Source organism: Megalobrama amblycephala, linkage group LG18 (genome assembly GCF_018812025.1).
Source record: "Megalobrama amblycephala isolate DHTTF-2021 linkage group LG18, ASM1881202v1, whole genome shotgun sequence".
Taxonomy (NCBI): Eukaryota; Metazoa; Chordata; class Actinopteri; order Cypriniformes; family Xenocyprididae; genus Megalobrama; species Megalobrama amblycephala.
The window spans coordinates 27,517,827-27,541,320 of NC_063061.1; the positions used below are offsets into that span (position 1 = coordinate 27,517,827).

A 23,494-nucleotide genomic window follows, 5' to 3' on the forward strand; every position below is an offset into this window, starting at 1 on the left:
GAGATTGGAAGAGGGTTAGGACCTCCGGTATGTTTTGAATGTGATTTTACCCATAGAAAAGAAAAATCAAAAGTTTCTCCTAGATAAAGAAATTAAATAATTAAACACACAGACACGATCAGCATTTCCCATTCTGTTTCTGAATTATCGCAGAACTGTATGTTCCCTTCTCTTCCAGATATCATCATCTCCTACAGTGTCAGTGAGCTGACAGATTGTTGTTCATTCCTGCCTCTTCCTTTCATTAGTTTCTATCTGCATCTCCATCTACCTCTCCCCCTCTGCCGCTCTCCTCCACACCTCCTCTAACTCAACATGAACCTCAAACTGACTGCAGATGCTGACTTAATTCAGTGTGATCAGTTTATTAGTACACAACATGAGAGATGCTTCTCTGTTTATTGAAAATAAATACCACAAATGAGAGCTTGTTAATATCTCAATTATTTCAGATAGCAATGAGAATAAATGAAGAGTAAATGGCTTTAATGCCCTGATTGTCCTCCTGCACTCTCAGAAACAAAAGCTGTCACTGTCACCTGTGCCTAAAGACTGCATATTAGTACCTCAAATGTATATTGGTATCAAAAGTGAACATATTAGTACCTCAATGATACATATTATAACCTTTTTAAAGTGTATCATTCCAGTGACAGCTTTTGTACCATTTTTTTCTTAAAGTTTGATAAAAACACCCCAGTGATCTCTTAAGAGTTTTAGAAGAGGTCTTTACAATATGCTCAGATTTGCCAAAGTCTGCATTCAAATCTTCCAAGCCGAAATAACCCACGCTAATGCTTTTCACATTTATTTACCTCTGCTGTTACTGTATGTCAACATTCATTTGAGTCTATTTTTACTGCTCCCAAAAAGAAAGAAGATCTGAAACAAAGTATGTAAAACTGAGAACTCCAACCTTTGGATGCCCAACACAAGTGTTTCAGACAAAGCTAAAATGTAAATGCTGGAAAAGGAGAACATCTGAGCTATTTTAACTCTCTTCCTTCCTCAAATGATCAAATCATGTAGACAACAGCTGTAGAAATGTGAAACTAACAATGAGATATGGAACTTATTAAGGCTTGTTTGAATATACAATACATGGATATTTGACAAATAACAAAATAACATGTCAAGGAACTTTTTTTCATTTCAAGATGTTAGATGTCATTCAAGACTACAAAAATGTAGTATTTCTTAAAAATAAAAAATTTCTTATATGGCATATATATTCAAATATATATATATATATATATATATATATATATATATATATATATATATATATATATATACACACACACACACACACACATACATATACATATATATATATACATATATATATATATATATATATATATATATATATATATATATATATATATATATATATATATATATATATATAGCCTACATACATACATACAAGCATGCATACATACAAAACGGTTTAAAGTAATAAAATATTATGTAAAACTTGTTTGAAACTTGTTTAGTTTCAGGATGTCACACAGCAAGACGCTGTTACTGTCACTGTTTGATATTTCACGCCAACCCATATAGATATAAATAAAAAGCGCAACACTACACACTGATTATAGTTCATTCTGTGGCTATGGCAGAAATAAATATATAGCCTACACACCATACTCTGGTGCTGGATGACCTCTACATCTTAGCAAAACATGCACGCGTCTCGCAACAGAAAATAAGCACATTCACACAGCCAACTTGTCATTAGCAGCATCCAAATGACTGTAAACAGACTATTATTACCTTAAAAACTGCTATCCAGAAAACGTCCACAGAAGTGAAGTGAAAAAAAATCCAATAAAACCAAAATAAATACAGAACGTGGATTCACTGTGATCCAATACTCAATCCCGAACGTGACTCCGTCCGATACAAGTGCATTACTGAGTCAAACAGCCTGGTAAAAGTCGTTAGCTGCATCGGTAAAATCAAAAAGCTCCATGGGGCAGTCGTGAACCGAAAACAGCAGAGCTGTCATAAACTTTTCCCCTCACTGCTCACACCATCTGCATTGGGGTCTCTGGGGGAAATCGACAGCCTCCCTTTGCTCTCAGTCAGGACGGCCACAGGGGGCTTTGAGTTCAGCCCCTTAACATACAGTCACAAACACTACATGAGCCTTGCCGATACACACTGACAGGATGACTGCGACCGAGAGAGCGAGAGAGCGTGAGCTTGTTTGAGGAAGTGTGAGAGGAGGAAAGATCCGAACACCTCACACACAAACTCCCTCTCGGTTCAGATTGCATACAGACTCACAGTGACAGTCATCCTCCTCACTGCATCGTTTGGCACCCTAGATGCGAGATGGCAATGTCTTTTTTTATATTAGTATTGTTAGTGTTTTCCAACGCTTTTGGTCTAAAAATTTCCGCACCTGCAGTACTGAGTCGTCCACAAGCGGCTCACCCAGGTGACTTTTTACATCGCAGGTTTAGTTAATGGATTTTGTTGTAATGGATGTGTGTGAATATCCACTTAATCCAGTGATCTGATTGTTCTCTGCGATCTAAATTAAGTTTATTTATTTATTTATTTTTTTTTTACAGACTTCCCCTCAAATTATTCAGCGCGTGAGTTTCCGAATGATTCACACTTAATTGTTTCAAAGACCGTTTGAACCGTTTGGCCGATTCATTGAAAAGAACCGACTCAAAAGAGCGATTCATTCGCGAAGTTTCCCTAATACACGACATGATTTATCAAATATCATCAGGATTCAGGGAACATGTTTCTCACGTGAGTATATCCCACAATTAATTTATCGGTATTTTCCTGGGTATGATCGGTATGATCTGTGTTTTTTTTTTTTTTTTTTTCAACACAACAGTCCAAAAAAGACAGCGTGTTTCAGGAAAATAGAGGCTTTTTGGTTCCCAGAATGTTATTTTTTATAATTTGTTTTGGTTAGCCAGGATTTTGTATTTTATCAGATTTTGGTTTATAGAACGTTATTCCTACATTAATCTAACATTCCCTGAACATTATTATAATGTTAGATTTTGGTTTGTAGAACATTATTCTAATGTTAATCTAATGTTCCGAGAACATTACTATAACATTCCCAGAAGGCTAGTTTTTGGATTATAGAATGTTATTCTAATGTTAATCTAATGTTCCCAGAATGTTACTATAATGTTAGTTTTTGGTTTGTAGAACGTTATTCTAACGTTAATCTAATGTTCCCAGAACGTTACTATAACATTAGTTTTTGGTTTGTAGAACATTATTTTAATCTTAATCTAACATTCCCAAAACTTTACTATAACGTTCCCAGAACGTTAGATTTTGGTTTGTAGGATGTTATTCTAACATTAATGTAATGTTCCCAGAATGTTACTATAATGTTAGTTTTTGGTTTATAGAATGTTATTCTAACGTTAATCTAATGTTCATCTTCAGATCACAAACAGATAATTTTAATAAATATGAGAGCTTTCTCCCAGATAACAATTTTTGGTTCCTAGAACGCTCCCAGAACGTTAGGTTTGGTTTATAGAAAGTTATTCTAATGTTGATCTAACGTCCATTAACGTTATTATAATGTTAGTTTTTGGTTTGTAGAATGTTATTTTAACGTTAATCTAATGTTCCCAAAACTTTACTATAACATTCCCAGAACGTTAGATTTTGGTTAGTTGAACGCTATTCTAACATTAATCTAAGGTTCCCTTAACGTTATTATAATGTTAGTTTTTGGTTTGTAGAACATTATTCTAACGTTAATCTAATGTTCCCTTTATGTTATTCTAACATTAGTTTTTGGTTTGTAGAATGTTATTCTAACGTTCCTTTAACATTATTATAACATTAATTTTTGGTTTGTAGAACGTTATTCTAACATTAATCTAAGGTTCCCAGAACATTACTACGACGTTAGTTTTTGGTTTGAAGAATGTTATTCTAAAGTTAATCTAACGTTCATCTTCGGAACACAAACGAAGATCTTTTTAATAAAATATGAGAGCTTTCTCCCAGATAACAATTTTTGGTTCCCAGAACATTATAATATAATATAATATAATATAATATAATATAATATAATATAATATAATATAATATAATATAATATATGTGTGTGTGTGTGTATTTATGTATAAGGGGGGGTTTTGCTTAATTAAAAACATTTTATTTACATTTTATTTTATACGTAAAATATTCTACATTATAGTAATGTCTATAATGTCTGGAATCTAATGAAAACCACCATTATGATAATGAACATTTGCCTTTAAAATGTGCTTTACTGTCTTGAAAATAATATCACAGTTCAAAAAAATCTTACATTTGACCTAGGCATGTTTTTTCACCCTTTAAGCAAGCAGTTCTTTGATTAAAACTCTGTAGTATTTTGTCTTAATCAGACTTTTATTTTGACTGATCAAACCTGACTCTAAATTGCTTTGATTCAGTTAAACTATAGAAATTTCCCTACAGTATTATGACTAAATGAGACTCTTTAGTATTCCAGCTCAACTGTGCCTTGATCTTTGTGTCTTATAGTGACATTTCAAACAGACGTCTAACATCAAACACTACTGCATTCCTGAACATCGCTTTCCACGACTTTCTTATCAAACCATCAAACACAATGCGGCAACCAACGGGGTGGGGCTCCACAACCATTTAAACTAAAAAATGACTTTGGCATTAAATGTATGCAAGAGGAAGTGCCACTGTAATCCAAGATGGTGCTGTGCTGTAAATGAGAAAATGTAAAAACGAGGTTAAATCAAGTGTTGTGTGAGAAAGAGGATTATCTTTAAATTAAATGCGCTGGCCAGATATTGTGAGGACAGACTGTGTGCATGTAAACTTGGAGGTAACATGAGACTGAAATTATATGATGTGGTCAACCGGAAATTGAATGTTGGTTGATGCTCTTGTCTGATTCTTTTGTTTTTATGAATTTTATGAACAATATGTAATTTTATGTACAATACAGGCACATAAAAGTGAAAATTATTTGATTCTAGGTATTTTCTCCAAAAAGCTGCTTCTGTTTATCAGGACAGGATGCTTTTCTCTTGTTTGAGATGGTTGCTTAAATCCTAGTGTTTTCTCTGAGGTCCTTTCGACAAGATTGCTGCACAGTTTCAAGTGGATAGATTCAGGCAGGAGGAGAGAGACGTATGTGTGAGGTACAGAGGGAGGATTGACGGCTACTGCAGACTTTATTATTCCTGGTGTGAGTTATTAAGTTTTCTTTTACTGTTTTGAGACTAATGCTTGACACTGTAAAAGTGTATAAGAAGACAGTCTTTCAGCTGATCATCTTTACAGAGCAGCAATTGCATGTATCTACCATGTCCATAAACATGAATCCAGATCTAATGGGATGTGATTTGGGATCTAATTTTGAATATGGATCTAAATATAGTTTTGGATCTGGGTCTAGATTTAAATGTGGATTTGAATCTGAATGAAATATGACTCATACTAGGCATTTCAATACTTGAATTGAATCTGAATTCTAATAAATGAATCTGGATCTAATGGGATCCCGTTTGTGTTCTGAATCTGGATCTCAATCTTATTCTGAATTTGGATTTGAATCTGAATATAGTTTTGGATCTGTGTCCAGGTGGATTTAAATCTGAATCTAGATCTGAACATAGTTTTTGATCCCGGTATAGATTTAAATGTGGATTTGAATCTGAATTCTGTTTCTGGATATAAAAATAGTTTTGGATCCAGGTCTAGATTTATATGTGGATTTGAATCTGAACTCGGATCTGAATCTGAACATGAATTTGAATTCTAATAAAATAATTTGGATCTAATGGAATCTCTTTTGGGATCTGAAGCTGGATCTGAATATAGTTTTGGATCTGGGTCTAGGTTTAAATGTGGATTTGAATCTAAATTCGATATCTGGATCTGAACATAGTTTTGGATCCAGGTCTAGATTTATATGTGGATTTTAATCTGAATTCAGATCTAAATCTGAACATGAATTTGAATTCTAATAAATTAATATCGATCTCTTTTAGGATCTGAAGCTGGATCTGAATATAGTTTTGGATCTGGGACTAGATTTAAATGTGGATTTTAATCTGAATTCACATCTGAATCTGGATCTGAACATAGTTTTGGATCTGGGTCTAGACTTAAATGTGGATTCATATCCGAATTTGCATCTGAATATAAATCCGACACATACTAGGCATTTTAAAATAAAGTACAGTCTGTAATGATGCACAGTTCCTATTATTTTGTATTTTTAAGTGTTGTTGAATGTTTACATAAGACTATAGTTTGCTGTGCTGTTCTTTAACAGAAGAAAACAGCATATTAAAGATTCAGGGCATCTGGAAAATCTTATTTAGTCAGTCAGTTAAAAGTAGCAAGTAAAAATAACCTTAACTTGTGGGTTTGTTAAATTTATCTTTTGTGACTACTCACAAACATTTGGTTGCAATTATCACTCTGACCTGCTTTTATGGCCCATTGGGTATGAACATCTAACCCTTTAAAATCTAACTTAAAAGTATTTTGGAGCTGTTTATTCTGGGCAGATGCCTCAAATTTCAATGCAATATAATACTGTGCAAACTCACACCCCTGATCAGGTCAATTTAAGCTGCACAGGCTTAAATGTATTATAAAAAAGCATAAATATCTTTATGAACAATTAAAAATATTAACCTTTTTCTGTATCCAGATGGAATTCCGCCCATTTCGTTGGTGCAGTTTGTCATCCACTCAAGAGGTTCCAGATCTCTGTGTCATAATTAATCACTGTGGTTACATTGGGCAGCCGTGACCCACTGTGCAACAGCTGCTGATATTCTATTTCCCACAATGCACAAGGAGAGACAGAGGTCACAATGCTTATTGGGATCATCAAACTGTTGCCGTGGTGACCGACCACTGGAAAGTCTGAATCATGATGGAAGGTTTGAATTTTTAAACTTTTGAGGCACAAAGATTCATTATTTATTGAACATCATTTGTTCTCATTAGACCCATAGCTAAAGATCCGCTCAGCTTTGACATGGAGTCTTTGGGATGCCCTCTAGTGTTATGACGAAACTGAAGGAAAAAAAAACATACATTTACTTACCAGCAACCTTTCAGAAACCACTCAGAGCATCTTAAAGCATGTCACAGGTGAACAGGGTAAAATATTTTAACTAACTAACAGATATCCCTATATATATATATATATATATATATATATATATATATATATATATATATATATATATATATATACCCCAGTTAATTGATTCACAGTACATTAAAGGGTTAGTTCACCCAAAAATGAAAATTCTGTCTCACCCTCATGCCGTTCCACACACGTAAGACCTTCGTTCATCTTCGGAACACAAATTAAGATATTTTGATTAAATCCGATAGCTCCGTGAGGCCTCCATATGGAGCAATCACACTTCCTCTCTCAAGATCCATAAAGGTACTAAAACATATTTAAATCGGTTCATGTGAGTATAGTGGTTCAATATTAATATTATAAAGCGACGAGAATATTTTTGGTGCGCCAAAAAAAACAAAATAACGACTTATTTAGTGATGGCCGATTTCAAAACACTGCTTCAGGAAGATTCGGAGCACAATGAATCAGTGTATCGAATCATGATTCAGATCGCGTGTCAAACTGCCAACGGCTGAAATCACGTGACTTTGGCGCTCCGAACAGCAGATTCGACACACTGATTCATTTATGCTCCGAATCTTCCTGAAGCAGTGTTTTGAAATCGGCCATCACTAAATAAGTCGTTATTTTGTTTTGTTTTTTGGCGCACCAAAAACATTCTCGTCGCTTTATAATATTAATATTGAACCACTGAACTCACATGAACTGATTTAAATATGTTTTTAGTACCTTTATGGATCTTGAGAGAGGAAGTGTCATTGCTGGCTATGGAGGCCTCACGAAGCCATCGGATTTAATCAAAATATCTTAATTTGTGTTCTGAAGATTAATTAAGGTCTTACGGGTGTGGAACGGCATGAGGGTAAGTAATAAATGACAGAATTTTCATTTTTGGGTGAACTAACCCTTTAAGACAATGAATTTTGTATTTATGAAATTTTATGTTTAAATATGCAAATAGAAATTATCTAATTAATAATCCACTAATTTGCATACATTTCCAAAACAGAAATCTAAGGATTGGATAAATCCAGGATCAAAGTTATTGATCAATTTTGATGATATATCGGAGTTAAAAGTTTTACAGTGCCGGGTTTGGATATCTCCTTTTATCACTCCATAAATCAGAAAATACTGTCAACAGCCAGAAAAAAAGCATTTTCACCATGTTTTTATGAATAAAATGTATAAAATCAGGCCAATTGTATAAAACCTTCAAAATATAGATAGGAATAAAACTGGAAAGTTGTATGTGGCACTGAAGTGAGCATTTCTGCCTCCCAAACAGATAAAGTGCAATAAAACAAACACTTAAATGTGTATTTTGGATGTTTCCATGTTATGGAAGCTAAAAAATATCCAAAAAATGAGCTTCTTAACAGCAAATGAGTCGACTAAAAGAACTTAAGATTTTCTTTTAATTCATCTGCAGTATCAAGCCATTAACAAGTTTGTTCTTCCTACACAATGGGTCTCTTCTCCCCACTGAGCTGCTTTATCCAACACATCGGCTCTATAAATGGAGCTGCATGGTTCAGACCTGCATAGAGAGACTTCACCAGACTCATATCATTGAGGTGGGAGTTGTGTTCAAAACAGTTGGTCAGGTTCAGTCTCCTCCTGGTGTTTGTGGACGGATGGGGGAGGGCATGCAAACACATGGCATGTTTGTTCAGGGCATGTGTCTTTGTAATTGGACGCTAAAATAATAGATGCTTTCCTGCTACCAGTCAGGCATAAAAGACCAACAGCTGGGCTGACGTAAGACCTTTAGGAGGGTTGTGAGCCATTCAGAGATAAATTAAGAATGCCTTTTAAATTCCAGTTTAGTTGCTGAATTTGAATTGAGGCAGCAAACAGGATTCAGAATTTGAATGTGAATTTGAATTCATATTTAATATAAGCTTTTAGTAATAATACATAACATTTATCAGTATGAATTATACATGAATTACACAACAGACGTTTTCTATTATTTTATGTTCTGTATACAGTGCCGCTTGAAAGTTTGTGAACCCCTTGATTCTTAATACTGTGTGTGGTTACCTGGATGATCTACGACTGTTTGTTTGTTGTGTGATGGTTGTTCATGAGTCTCTTGTTTGTCCTGAGCAGTTAAACTGAGCTCTGTTCCCCAAAAAGTTTTCACCCCTCGGCTCTTAATGCATCGTGTTTCCTTCTGGAGCATCAGTGAATGTTTGAACTTTTTTTAATAGTTGTGTTTGAGTCCCTCAGTTGTCCTCAGTGTGAAAAGACGGATCGCAAAATCATATAGTCACTGCTGGAAAGGGTTTAAATATGCAAAAGATGCTGGAAATCTGAAGAATCTGCAGGACCCGGAGGATTTTTCTGAAGAACAGAGCTGAATTTAACTGCTCAGGACAAACAAGAGACTCATGAACAACCATCACAAAACAAACAAACAGTCATAGATCATCAGGTAACCACACGCAGTATTTAGAATCAATGGTTTCACACTTTTGAATGGGGTCATTTTAATAAATTCAGCTATTGTTTTGTCTTGTGAATCATATGTAAACATATTTTTTGTAAAATATCTTACTCAGGACAGTACTAAATAAAAAATAACATGCATTTTGTATGATCTCTCTTATTTTGTTAAAATTTTTCACATTTTCACAGATTCTGCAAAGGGTTCACAAACTTTCAAGCGGCACTGTATACATACAGTATATATAATTTTGCTCATATTAATACTTATAATACTTATAGTATTATCTCATGTATTTTATATATATATATATATATATATATATATATATATATATAATATATAACAATTACAATAATAATACTTTTTATTATTATATGAATATTCACATTTTAGTTATTTAGTCCATATTTATTATTAATATATTTTTTTAAACTGACAACAATATGGTTGAAAATTTGTGATGGTGAGTATCAAAATTAAAATATTTTTCAAATATATATTATAAATTAAAATGAATGTGTGGCAGTATTTAACAGTATTCAACATATCGGCTAATAAATAGGTATAATTACAAAAAAATAGTTTTGTTGTAAAACTTCTTAAATATTTGTGTAATGAAATCTCTCTTTTGATAAATCATTACATTTCTTCTCTTTTATTCAAATTCAATTTCTCATTTCTTAAATTCTGATTTTTTTTTTTCAGACATTTAGACATAATTTTACAGAGAAAAACCCCAAGTCAGAGGTCATGATGTCCAACTCTTAGTGTGTGATGTTTCCCTGGATGTATCTTGAAAAACAGTTATTTTCTTTTAGAATGATAAACATGAGACCTTGTTGACCTTTTGATGTACAACCATAAGCATCTGTTCCACCAGTAAACATCACAAATCGTGTCTCTTTTCCCATGTGCAAATGTTTTCCTGCGTGTGCGTGTCTGTCTGAAGATTCAACCTCCATTTCTCACAGACTCTGAGCCCCAGGGTAGTAACCTTACTGTCTTTGCGATGGGACGGTCACCCACGTTCACAATGTTAAAGCCAGGTCAGGTCAGAGGTCACAGCAGACCCTTATAAATTGTTCCGGGGGACCAGTAGAGCAAAGACTGCTGAGAACGGAACTCGTGAGAGATGTTTGTCCCTGCGAGATGAACCTCCTTGTTTACCCAAGCTGGGAGTAGAGAGGAATCTGCTTGTGTGGTGATAGTTTCTGTGTTGACACATTCCACAGTTTCTAAGCTCTCTTATGTCCTGACACATGAAATAGATGGACTGAGGTTTCGAATGGTAGAATTTCATAAAAGACAAAATAGAAATGTTTTATTCATTTAATATGAAGTGAGATAGCATTTCAAAGTAAAAAAAAAAAAGGGTCCAAATGTAGAGCCTTGAGGGACACCAGTGTCTTAAACCCTAGAACAGCGGTGTTCAAATTTTGGACCGTGGTCCAGTTCCAGACTCAGGCTTGGTTCCTTCCAGAACGCTGGACATAATTGCGTCATTTTACAGTTTCTGCAGATTAACGTGAGCAGCGCGTCAAAACAACGAGCGGTAATGACCTTTTCGGCACTACATCCTCTAATATTTTTATCTAAAGCCAAACGCGCTTCATTCAAGCCATTTCCGCTCTCCGCACGTTGCTTCTCTCTCCCGCAAAAGACGTAAAGCACCACATTAAGAGCTGCAGATGACACGGTTATTTTAACAACACTAGCAGAAACACGGTGAGCAGCAAAATAGATACTTTTGCTAAAACGCTGCAGAAAACGAAAATATAATTATTTCTATCTACAGATAGAAACGAAACCAGGTTTACACATAGTTACACAAGTTAACACATAGCTCCTTTAGACATTTAGTTTTTTCCCATATATTTAACATTATTAATCAACATATTAAAGAATTTTGCAGTAAAATATCCAAAAACCACTAGGCCAGTGTTATATATTTTGTTCACTTGAGTACTTACAATATCCCAAATGTTTACAAATATTTGTAAATCGTGTGAAAATTGCAATTTTAACCAAGGCTCCGGGACGCGTGAGGAGTCGCCTGTCAATTGCGTCATACCCGCGTTACCCTCGGTTTCCGGTTTTATTTCGTAGAAACCATGGAAACACCAAAGACGACTGTGGCATAATAAAAGTTCTGCTGTTTGCGGCGTGTGTTGTGCAAACGCTCCAGCAGCCTCGTTCAGCTCCCACAACACTCAGTCCTGCTCTGCTTCATACTACAGTAAAGTTAATAATCGCATCCATGAGCATGATTTCTTCCCGAGTCCAATCCCAATTGTTATCTACCGGCTGTGAGGTGAAGACCACATGTCCCAAGATTCCGCTCTCAAACTTGGCATCATCAAGCTACGCATTTGTTTTGAATAAGCCTCTAGCGACCTCTAGCGGACAGAAAATATTACATATTGCACCTTTAAGAGAACTTTATAATTGCAATGTTATAATTTGGAATTTTTTGGTAAAAATTCACACTGCTTTGGCTCTCTGAGCCCAAGATTCTCATCTTTGATGACTATTTTGATTGTGTAGGATTTTTTTCTTTTACAAAGTACTACGGCTGCCCTGATGGAAATATATAGCCTAACTGTTCCAAAAAAGTAGGCTACTGTCCAGATCTCCGCTGGGAAAGAAATATAGAGACCGGACCTCTTGGAACTTTAATTAAATACCCCTAAACTAGAACAAGGTTCAGGGTATTGTGATGTGGGTGGTTGCCAGGGAGCTGCTATGCAGTTGCTAAGTTGTTCTGAGGGACTTTTGGCATATTGCTAAGCAGTTGCTAAGGCATTATCTGTGTTTTCATTTCTAGTCCAAGTTGAAAGAGACCCACACTTAGTCTCTATTATATTCTTTAAAGTACAGCCACCTTTTAGCACCTTTTTAATATCTCCAACAAACTGGAAGTCATTCAGTTCCAATAGAGAGTAGTATGATAGATGCATGGGGAATTTTCTCGCTTTAAGCTACAGATGCATTGAAATATTTGAACTTTTGCAGTTGGGAATAATTTAATCAAAATTATGAGATTAGTCAAGAACAAAGAAAATGTCCAATATTTTCACTAAAATGTCAGAGATAATAGAAAGATGGCTTAAGTCTATTGGATTTTTGTTGAGTTGAGGTGAGCGGCCAGTTCCTGACACTTATTTCCACACTACTAGTGTGAAGATTGTGCCTGAGTTGGCATAAAGGGCTCTAACATCAAAGTTTAGAGTTAATTTCCAATGAATAATTCAACTAATAAGGATTTACAGGGATTTTGAGGTGTCTTAAGAAAGTATCTGGAGTCAGGTTGGAGCGATCCACTCACAGATCAGGCATGCTGGAACAAGCGTGGGACTTGAGTATCAAAGCGGAGGGGTTTGTTCGCTCTGACAGGTGCTGTCAGGGGTCATCACCCTCTGTTGGTTTTATGACTGCTTTATTTTTAGTTTTTTTTTTTTTTAGTTTTTTTAAGTGTTTCAAAAAACATTCTATTAACTTATTATAAGTTAGCTAATTTTTGCATCTTTCATCTGAGAATTGTAAAAAGGGACAGGTGACAAGACCATTTCAAAATAAAAGACAAACAAATACATCACATCCTAAATTGTGCAATGACTTTACATGCATACAACAAACAAAAGCAGGGCTGCAATATGAACTTATACCTAACCAAAAAAATATGTAATTTATTAAATTTACTTCTCTCTTCAGCACACTAAACTAATAACTATTAATCATTATAAATAATATATCATGCAAGGTCATGTTGGCTAGTCTACTATTTGTCAGAACTTGAGAGGGAAAAGGTTATAGTGAAGAATGAAGTTATAAACATATTTCTTAGACATTAGTGCCACCCAGTGGCCAGAATGTCTCTGTCTAAATCAGGGTTGCCCAAACTTAGTCCTGGAGGGCCACTGTCCTGCAGAATTTAGCACTAACTTGCCTCAACACACCTGCCTGGAAGTTTCTAGTATTCCTACCTTGATTAGCTGGGTCAGGAGTTTTTTTTTTTTTTTAGTTCAACATGGATACTTTAAATTAATCAAAAGTGATAGTAAAGACATTACTAATGTTACAAAATATCAGAACCATTAAATTTTATCAATGTTTCCACAAGAATATTAAGCAGCACAATAAATGTTACTTGCAAATCAGCACATTAGAAGGATCATGTGACACTGAAGACTAATGATGCTATATGAATATATGAAAATAGAACAGTTAAAGTGTAATAATAATATTTTACAATATTGCTGTTTTCACTATATTTTTTTTATCAAATAAATGCAGCCTATATATGAGCATAATTCAAAAATATTTAAAAACATTACAGACACCGAATTTTTGAACAGTATTTGTTCCTCGTGCATGTACACTTCATTACATGGTTGTGTGAGAGTGAAGATAAAACATCATTTTTAATAGATTATACTTTACTCTTGAGTTACTGTAATTTTCTCAGTGTATATTATTACAGTTCACTTGTCGCTTGTTTGTGACATGGCTAGCTGGTATTTAATTGTTGTTTTCTCCTTGAACTACATCACTGTTTATATTAGGGTCATATTAAGGTTACATTATAGTTAACACTTAATGTTTATGAGATACTGTACACTTTAAGTCATGCAAATGGTCTCCATTTTAACAGTTTTTTCACCATTTTGCTTTCATTAGTTCTTTTTATAATTGCAATGACCAATGATTTTCTTAAAAATACAAAGCGCATGTATCGTAAATAATTGTAGATCATTTCCTCAGACATAATGAGCTGTTTGTGTCTTTCATCTTGTTTGTGAAATGTTTTCTTTCCGTTAGATAACAGTAAGTAGTGAGAACAACAGGAGGTATCAGTACCGCTCGCACGCTCATCCCTCCCTCACTCAAATACCCCATGATAAGACAAGAAAAAAAAATCATCTACATTATTCTGTGATGTGATATGTTGATCTGCCCAACAGTGATAAGAAGCCTGAGTCTTTTATAAAAACAAAGAACTATGTGATGAACAGCCATGCATTGAAAACATCAATATTTGGATATTTTATGTGATGGAATGTCAGAAAATATAAAGGAAAAGTGTATAACCATTATACTGACTGATACCAAAGACATGAGCTCTGCAGGTTAAAATAACCGAGAATATTTATCACTGAAATACAGATGTGTTACTTTTTCTTGAATAACATTATATTATTCAGGCAGTTAAGGGTGGGATCTGAAAGAAAAACAATTCAGTTTGACTGAAACAAATTACAGTTTTTTTGTTTTTTTTACAATTTGTGATATGTAAAAATAGGTAAGAGAAAAATTTTTCTTAAGGATATAAAAAAAGATCTTTGCACAGCAAAATCCCCAGAGTTAAATCAACTCTGCTCAGATTACATATGGTCCCTCTCTATATAGTGTTGAAGTAACACTGAAGCAGAGTTAAAGTTAATGAAATAATTAAGCGATTAATTAAGATTATGAGTGAGCATTAAGCCCCGTTCACACCGCCAGCGACAAGCAGCGACAAAGCGACAGGATCCCATTCATTTCAATGGAGCGCTGGCGACTTCCGGCGACAAGAGCGACAGTGACCGTTGGCGACGGAATGTAGGCGTGGCAAGCGACGAGAGACAAGCGACAAAAGTTCAGATATTTCAACTTTATGCAAATCAGGAGCGAATTTCGCGAGCGACAGCCAATAGGAATGAAGCTCTCTGGAGCTCACGTCAAGTCTCGAGTGCAGGCAAGACAGACAGGGATAGTTCCGGAGCGATTTCACTGTTTTATATGATTTGACTGTACATACGTGGATATAATTAAATGATGCGTGGAAAAGAAACGGTCGGCAGTCTTGTGAGTTTGATTCATACATTTTGTGTTGTTATTATATGATGCTGTGAGCAATTTAGCACTGCTGCAGTTCATATTACAGTTTGCCCTGCATTGTGTTTATTATTAGGGACAAGAAAATTGATTATTTGTCAAATTCGAATGACATTGTAGTATTTTTGACAGTATGAGTGAGTTTAATTTGTTGATAGACCGATCGTTAATCTAGTTAATTATTTAATGCACCGAGCTCTGCAGTCACAACACTCTACAACAGCAGAATGTTACTTTTAATTATTTTAAACCTAATTCCTTGTCCAATTAGAATGATTTCTTAGTTTTATATATCATTTGTGACTGCATTTTCTATAGATATGATCAGATGTGCAGTCTACCAATGACATTAGAGCGACAGCACTAGGAACGCCCACAAGCGACTTCACAGTAGGAGACTAGCGACATGCAGCGAAAAAGTCGCTGGCGGTGTGAACGGGGCTTTAGTGATGAACACCTGCTGTTAACAAGCAGAATCACTGAAGAGAAACACAATAACTACAAATGACTTCCAGCACAGCCTTAGAATAAATCAACTGAAGATAAAAGACATTAAATCTCTCAAGATCGGATTAAACAACTCCACAAACAGCATATTTTCTCATTAACTTTAACTCTGCTTCAGTGTTATTTTAATGTAGAGAGGGACCAAATGTTATCTGAGCAGAGTTGATTTAAAAGTCCCGTTTTTCGTGGTTTTTTGAAGCTTTGATTGTGTTTATAGTGTGCAATATAACATGTGTTCATGTTTCGCATGTAAAAAAACTGTATTTTTCACATAATTTACTTATCTGTATACCGCTGTTTCCACTGTCATAAAAACGGGCTGATGACTTCCTTGTTCTATGAAGTCCCTCCTTCAGAAAAACGTAACGAGTTCTGATTGTGCCAGCGGTTCCTGTGTTGTGAATCGACAGCAGCTTAGCGCACCCAGAGCCTCTATGGCTCTGAGCGCACCGTGCCCGGAAAAGTCACGCCTCTTACCATAACGTGGAGATGCATGCGCTCAGTGTTATTGTAAACATGTGCTGCACATAGTTTTACATGTGGGAACCGAGTTAAACATAAATTGTAACCATTGATCTCTAAGTACAGCGTCCCTGGGAAGGCCAAACAAAGGTGATTGGACTGCGGGATGAAAATAACAGCGTTTCGACGACATGGCGACAAACACACTCTACAAACGCAACTCTTGCTCTTCTCCGTGGGAGCGCAACAAGACCACGCCCCCTTTTTTGTGTATTCCTTAGGGTGGAGGTTAGTCAAAAAACAGTTTTAGTGACGTCATTAAAGAAGGAAGTAGAGGGATGTAGTCCAAACTGGCCGTTCGATGTAGGCGACTTCTGTTAAATAAAATATCTCGCTTGGCATTGAACTTTGAGCTTTAAAATTTTACAGATTTTATTTATACTCTAACAACAACATTACACACTAACTAAAGTTTGAAACATGGGATCACGAAGAACGGGACCTTTAACTCTGGGGATTTAACTATAGGGAGCCCTTACTTACACATTACTAAATGTTAACAACAGAGCCCAAGTTAGCCTAAATTCAGTTGCTATTTATTTTTATATATAATAATCAACACTCAAATAACAAATTGTATGCAAACATGTAAACTGCACATAAGGCGTTTTTTACATTAACTTCTAAATCTAATTATAAAATTGTGTTTTTACTCCAATTCCTTGTTAAAATATAATCATTTACACAGTGGCTGACATTTTCATGACAAATTTTAAACATACATTGAATAATTAAAACATCACTAACAAGTTAAGTAAAATATAATGTATATATAGGCTAATATGGTGCATATATTTAGCAAAAGAGTTCATTTCTCTGGCGAACTAACAAGCTGTGGACTCGCCTGAAGTAAATGCCAGGTGACAGTGTTTACAAGCTGTAATCTCGAACAAGCCTACTGATGATTGAGCGATTACATGACATATTATACGTTTCTGTAAGTTGTACTGCATCTTTCAACATACCTTCAGATGTTCATTCATGTTTATTCTGTAACTAGTAGTATTAAAGAGGAAGAGATGATCACGATGATGATTCGCCTGTGCAGTGATCTGTCACACCACATTAAAGAGCATCAAAATGCATTTTTTTGCTTAGAATTTGAGATAAAATGGACAGAATTTGAAAGATGACACTATGTTCTTTATCGAAAGTAACAAAATGTGGAGCATATTGCTATTATTGGTGGTTAGGCTACAACGCTGTATTCGTCGTGTAGATCCTGTGGGCATAGGCAGGGCGCGTCGGTACACCATGAGAGTATCGTGGTAACTTACAGTGAGTGGTGCATCGCGTTTTTCCGTTTCCCATTTTTGCTTTGAATATCGTTACACCCCTAATAAATATTAGATTAATAAGGGAAATAGTATTGCTAAAAGTAATCTGCCATTTTACTTATTTAGTTATATATTAATTGGTAAAGAATCTACCATTAAAGATAATTTTATTTAATGTAGGAAAAATGTACACTATTGTTCAAAAAAAGTTTTTTGTAACAATAGTTGATCAATAGTGAGAGTAAAGACATTTATGTTGCCAAAAAATTAAAATTGTGACACAAAATGCTGTTCTTTTGAACTGACTGTTTATCAAAGAATACTGAAAAATTCAGTTTTAACAAAAATATTAAGCAGCACAACTTTTGAAAACGTTGATAATAAGAAGAAATGTCTCTTGAGCAGCAAATCAGCATAATAGAATGATTTCTGAAGGGTCATGTGACACTGAAGACGAGTAATAATGCTGAAAATTCAGCTTTGCATCACAGAAATGAATTACATTTTTAAAAAGATATTCAAATAGAAAACTGTCATTTTAATTTGTAATCATATTTAACAATATTACTGTTTTTACTGTATTTTTGATCAAATAAATGCATGCAGCCTTGGTGAGCAAAAGAGACTTCTTTCAAAAACATTAAAATCTCAAACTTCTAACTCCATTTGACACTAAAGAAAACGGTCTACTATAATACGATGAAATATTTGTATGAAAAAAATGATATTTCCTCAAAATGCACAAGCTACAATTGATTAGGCATCAATGTAAAAATAAAAAAATTAAATCATTTGCGTCCAGATGGTGTAGTGAAAGAAACTACCAGCAGGGGGCTAACAGAGCCAAACCTTGACCCATCAATTCTAACCGATTAGGGATTGTGGGAAATGGTTTATTTCACACACATTGTCAACCTAAACACCTCCACAAGCAGTGTAAAGTCGTGACCGCTTTGTGTGCAGAAATGTTGGCTGTCGGCTTCAAAGCCACTTCGAGACATTATCGGAGCGTTTTCACGACTCTGTAGGCCTGTGGAATTCCAAACATCTAATCAATTTCTCGTCTGTGTATTTATTCCTAAATTTAGACATCCGATTCATTGTTGTTGAAGTGGACAACCCAGACGTCGCTTCATTTCTGCGAAGGTCGTGACCTAACACTCATTCGGGTTACCGTTATGCACTTCGCCCAGGCTAATAAACAACCTGTTGGCGTCGAAATATCAACACGGCCCGTTGCCGTAAATCAGGCGTATTTACGAGGTGCTTTGTACACCTTTGTTTCTGAAGGGCGATGTTGACGTGTTCGGGGAGTCAGATAAAGGGTATTTCTCACCAACTCCTTCCTGTTTTTCCGAACGAGGCCTTTGTTTGGCCGCGGGACTCCTGCTCCTTGGTTCTCAGGGGAATGATGAACCGCTGCATTCGTGCCTGAGCGAAGCACGGAGCAGATCTGTGTTATCAGAGACCTCTTCAACTCTCTCTCTCCTGTTGTCTGTCTCTCCGTCAGCATGTTTTGTGTCTTGACCGGGTCATGGTCACGCATATTCAGAAGAGTTTAATGAAAAATAACCAAGTGTCAGTGACGTCAGTTTATCTTGCAAAACTCCACAGTTCTCTTTCTTCTCACTTGTACATTTCCAGCAAAAAGTTTGAAATAATTATGTTTTTGAAGGAAGTCTCTTATGCTCACCAAGGCTGCATTTGTTTAATCAGAAATACAGTAAAAAGTGTAATATTATGTCAATTTAAAATGATTGTTTTCTTTTTTAATATTTTTTTTTAAATGTAATTTATCCCTGTGATGGCAAAGCTGTATTTTCAGCATCTTTAGTGTCAATCATTCTTATTTGCTTCTCAAGAAACATTTCTTGTTGTTATCAATGTCTTTGCTGCTTAATAATTTTGTGGAAATTGTGATATACTGCAATTAAAAAGTTTGGGGTAAGTACGATCAAAAAAAGAAAGGAAAAGATTAATACTTTTATTCAGCAGATTGATCAAATGTGATATTAAATACATATATAATATAGCCTATCAGATAAAGAGCATGGCGTTTCTTGCACATATGAGATTCATATACCCTACCATTCAAAAGTTTCTATTCATCAAAGAATCCTGAAAAAAAAATATCATGGTTTCCGCAAAAATATCAAGCATCAAAAACTGAATAATAATTGAGCAGCAAATCAGCATAAAATGATTTCTGATGGATCATGTGACACTGAAGACTGAAAATCACACAAAAAATAAATTACATTTTAAAATATATTCAAAAAGAAAACTTATTTTAAAATATAATAATATTTTACAATATGGCTGTTTTTTACTGTATTTTTGATCAAGTAAATGCAGCAGAGACTTCTTTCAAAAACATAAAAAATCTTGCAGACTCCAAAGGTTTGAATAGTTAACAGATACATTTTGTTGAAATGTATTGCAAATATAAAATGTTTTATATTATAATATTGTGTAAAAGTGCTAAAGGATGTTCATTGTCTAACATATCAGAGAATTTAGTTTTAGATTGAGGTAGATTTTATCGAACATCCTGATTCATCTTTGTTAGATCTGCTGTAAATCTTGATGGTTAAAGTTGCAAAAGAGCAAATAGTGTGTGTGTGTGTGTGTGTGTGTGGTCCTGGTAAACTCTGTTATTTTGTCCCCACAAAGATAGTAATACCAGTGATTTTTGACTTTGTAGGGACATTTTTTTGGTCCCCAAGAGGAAAACAGTTTATAAATCATACGGAATGATGATTTTTGAAAATGTAAAAATGCAGAAATTTTTCTGTGATGGGTAGGTTTAGGGGTAGGGTTAGGGACAAGGGATAAAAAATACAGTTTGTACAGTATAAAAATCATTATGTCTGTGGAAAGTGTGTGCGTGTGTGTGTTTTACTGAGAGTCATTGGCAGTGCCATAAAGTCAAAGGTGTCTCATACTAAAGCTCATTGTGGCTTATAGAGGAAAGAATCGTTGCGCCTGTTGAGGAAACAATGCATGAAAAGAAGGAAAATGCTCAAGAAATGCTCCCGAATGGGACTCTAAAAATAAGCTTTGACAGGAAGGTGGGCTTTTTGGCCATTAAAAAACCCTCGATGGAAATGACTTGAGCTTATATGTTGTTCTATTTCCTTGTATGACCCAAATGACAGTTAAATGCATACATTTCAGGCTTGGTGTCATAAGAAATTGAGTCCCCCTCCAGGAATAAGTTCTCCTTTTCGACCCAGGCGGTAATGCCTGATCAAAAGTTGTTATTGCAATGTTTTGACTAATTACAACATATTTGTATGATGTTTATTACATTGTGCACAATTAACATACTTGAAATATGAAATGAATGCCTATGTATTGCGTAAAAAAACAAACAAACTGGAAATACACTCATGCCTAAAAGTATTGTTGGAACATACTATGTTCTGTAAAGGTAATTTAATGGTAATTTTAGCAGTGTGGTATAGTATATAATAATAAGATAATACATTTTAAATACATTAATTGTCATGCTAAACATCATTCATTTGAAACATGTAATTGGGAAGTATACTGGAAGTAAAAAAAAACGAATATTTTAAACTAAGCTAGCAGGCTAATAGGGTAGATGTATGCTATGCTAGTACATAATCTAATAAAAAAAAACAGTACACAGTAAAATCCCCAGAGTTAAATCAACTCTGCTCAGAGTACATATGGTCCCTCTCTAAATAGTGTTAAAGTAACACTGAAGCAGAGTTAAAGTTAATGAGATAATTAAGCAATTAATATGGCTGTGACTGAAGTCAGTTGTAGTTCTTGTGTTTCTCTTTTCTTCAGTGATTCTGCTTGTTAACAGCAGGTGTTCATCACTAATGTGCAATCATTACTTAAATAATTGCTTAATTATCTCATTAACTTTAACTCTGCTTCAGTGTTATTTTAACACTATTTAGAGAGGGACCATATGTACTCTGAGCACCTATAGCTCTGAACCTATAGCTTCAGTTATATACTACTAGTATATGAACCATGTAATTTAAAAGACATTAATGGTCACATTTTAAACAATATAAATCATAACAGGAATTGTAATCAGGCGCTAAAAATACTACCCATTAAAAGTCTGTTGAATCAATAGGATCACTCCGGGTCCTAAAGGAGACGTGATTGCTGGGGGGACTCGATTTCTCAGCACATTTTATTAATTATGGCATGTGTTCGTGCAATGCACGTTTATGAATTCCATTTACACTGAGACACTTTTTGTCATGTTTTTAGTTTAAGTAACACAATTTTGATTTCATTCAGAAACACGTCAATAAACCTGTTTATGTTTCAGTGACATGAAGTTTGCTGCGCTGAAGATATTTTGTTAACCTGCTGCAATGACGGAAGCGTGACATTCCTCTATTCCCGTCCTGTCCTGTGGTGACGTGTGTCAGTTGAGAAATTCCAGCCGTTTTTGAATCCTGTCCCAGAGGCAGACACAACAACAACAGGAAGTAAGGCCATTTTCACAGGTGTCAGGAAACACAGGAAACAAACAAGTGGGATGCTGGGAAACAGTCTCATATGAGAACTCTGCGAGGTGAGGGATCTGACGGTTATTAATAGTCAGCGGTGGGTATTTTCAGAACTTGTGTTGAAGCGCATCTGCTGTACTGCTCAGGATGAGGACGGGTCACGGGGCAGTTTTCATACAGAAACCTCTGTAAAGGAGGTCAAAGCATCTGAATGCACTTTACATACATTTTCAAAGTTTATATTTTATTTTTAAGGGTGTAGAATATTTGTATTTGGTTTTGTATTAGTTAAAAAATGTGTCTAATTGTAAGCAGAAGGCCTACTTGTTTGTATTCGGGGCTAGTTGTCACATGGAGAAGTTGACAAAAGGTTTGTATCAGTAACTTTTTTATGGGTGAAGTCTAATTACACAATTAAATCTGATCTGAATACAAATACCAAAGCATGTCACCATGCTTTCTAAATACACCTATTTTCCTCTAGCAGTGGTTTTGGATGTTGGTTTTAAAGTCCCCCTAGTCAGTCATTTTATCCCTTAAAAATCATCTTTGATCATCAAAATGACATATTTAAACATTTTTTCCATTCTTTAAGCCTTAAAATAGCTTGAATGTAACTCTACACCCTTGCCTCATTTAGTATATGCCGTCTATGAATATGCAAATTAGCCCCGCCTCCACTCACTCACCAGTTCAGAGATCCACTCATTGACGATCCCACTTTGACGCGATTGGTTACAAGGTAATCTGTGACGTCAGAAACACCAGCGATTTTAAACTGAGGCTGTCTTTAGATCACTGCAGTTTTAAAGAGAAAATACTGCGCAATGGTGTTGACTGTGATGGCGTTGGTGTTGACAATGAATTTGCATATGGTTCATCTTAAAGCATATTAAAAACACCACATAGATATATATGTGACCTTAAGTTAGGAGCTAATTTTATCATGAAAAAAAGTTCATGTTTTACTTTTTTCTGTTTAAAGTTTGCTAAATCTAAATTTCAGTATAGTTTTTTAAAGACAGAATTTTAAATATAAAATAAAGCTATAATTCTCAAATCAGTGTCATCAACATGTCAACACATGTATACTGAATGTATATATATATATATATATATATATATATATATATATATATATATATATCACACACACTGCCATTCAAAAGTTTGGAAACATTACTGTTTTCAATGTTTTCGA

General features: G+C 34.9%; 1 protein-coding gene and 1 long non-coding RNA gene across 6 annotated transcripts in view; one reads left to right on the top strand and one right to left on the bottom strand.

Annotated features, from left to right (window-relative positions):
• arhgap24 (Rho GTPase activating protein 24) overlaps positions 1 to 6,705 on the bottom strand; it is a 143,871-nt gene extending 137,166 nt beyond the window's left edge. For 2 of the 3 annotated variants that reach the window (XM_048166794.1, XM_048166791.1), the window contains exon 1: positions 1,780 to 2,200. The gene's annotated coding sequence lies outside the window, so the exon portion shown is untranslated. Of the gene's footprint in view, positions 1 to 1,779; positions 2,201 to 6,684 lie in introns of those variants that run through there. The other variant, XM_048166793.1, reaches the window with a different exon arrangement.
• LOC125253052 lies at positions 2,200 to 23,348 on the top strand. Of its 3 annotated transcripts, none has more exons than XR_007181343.1 (4): positions 2,200 to 2,449; positions 2,586 to 2,775; positions 4,540 to 5,224; positions 6,701 to 7,154. It is a non-coding gene; the product is annotated as an uncharacterized LOC125253052 (long non-coding RNA). The 3 variants fall into 3 exon arrangements; XR_007181344.1 differs by adding an exon at positions 22,110 to 23,348 and having other exon boundaries at positions 2,204 to 2,775; positions 6,701 to 6,935; XR_007181342.1 differs by having other exon boundaries at positions 2,200 to 2,775.
• Positions 23,349 to 23,494: the final 146 nt, after the last annotated feature.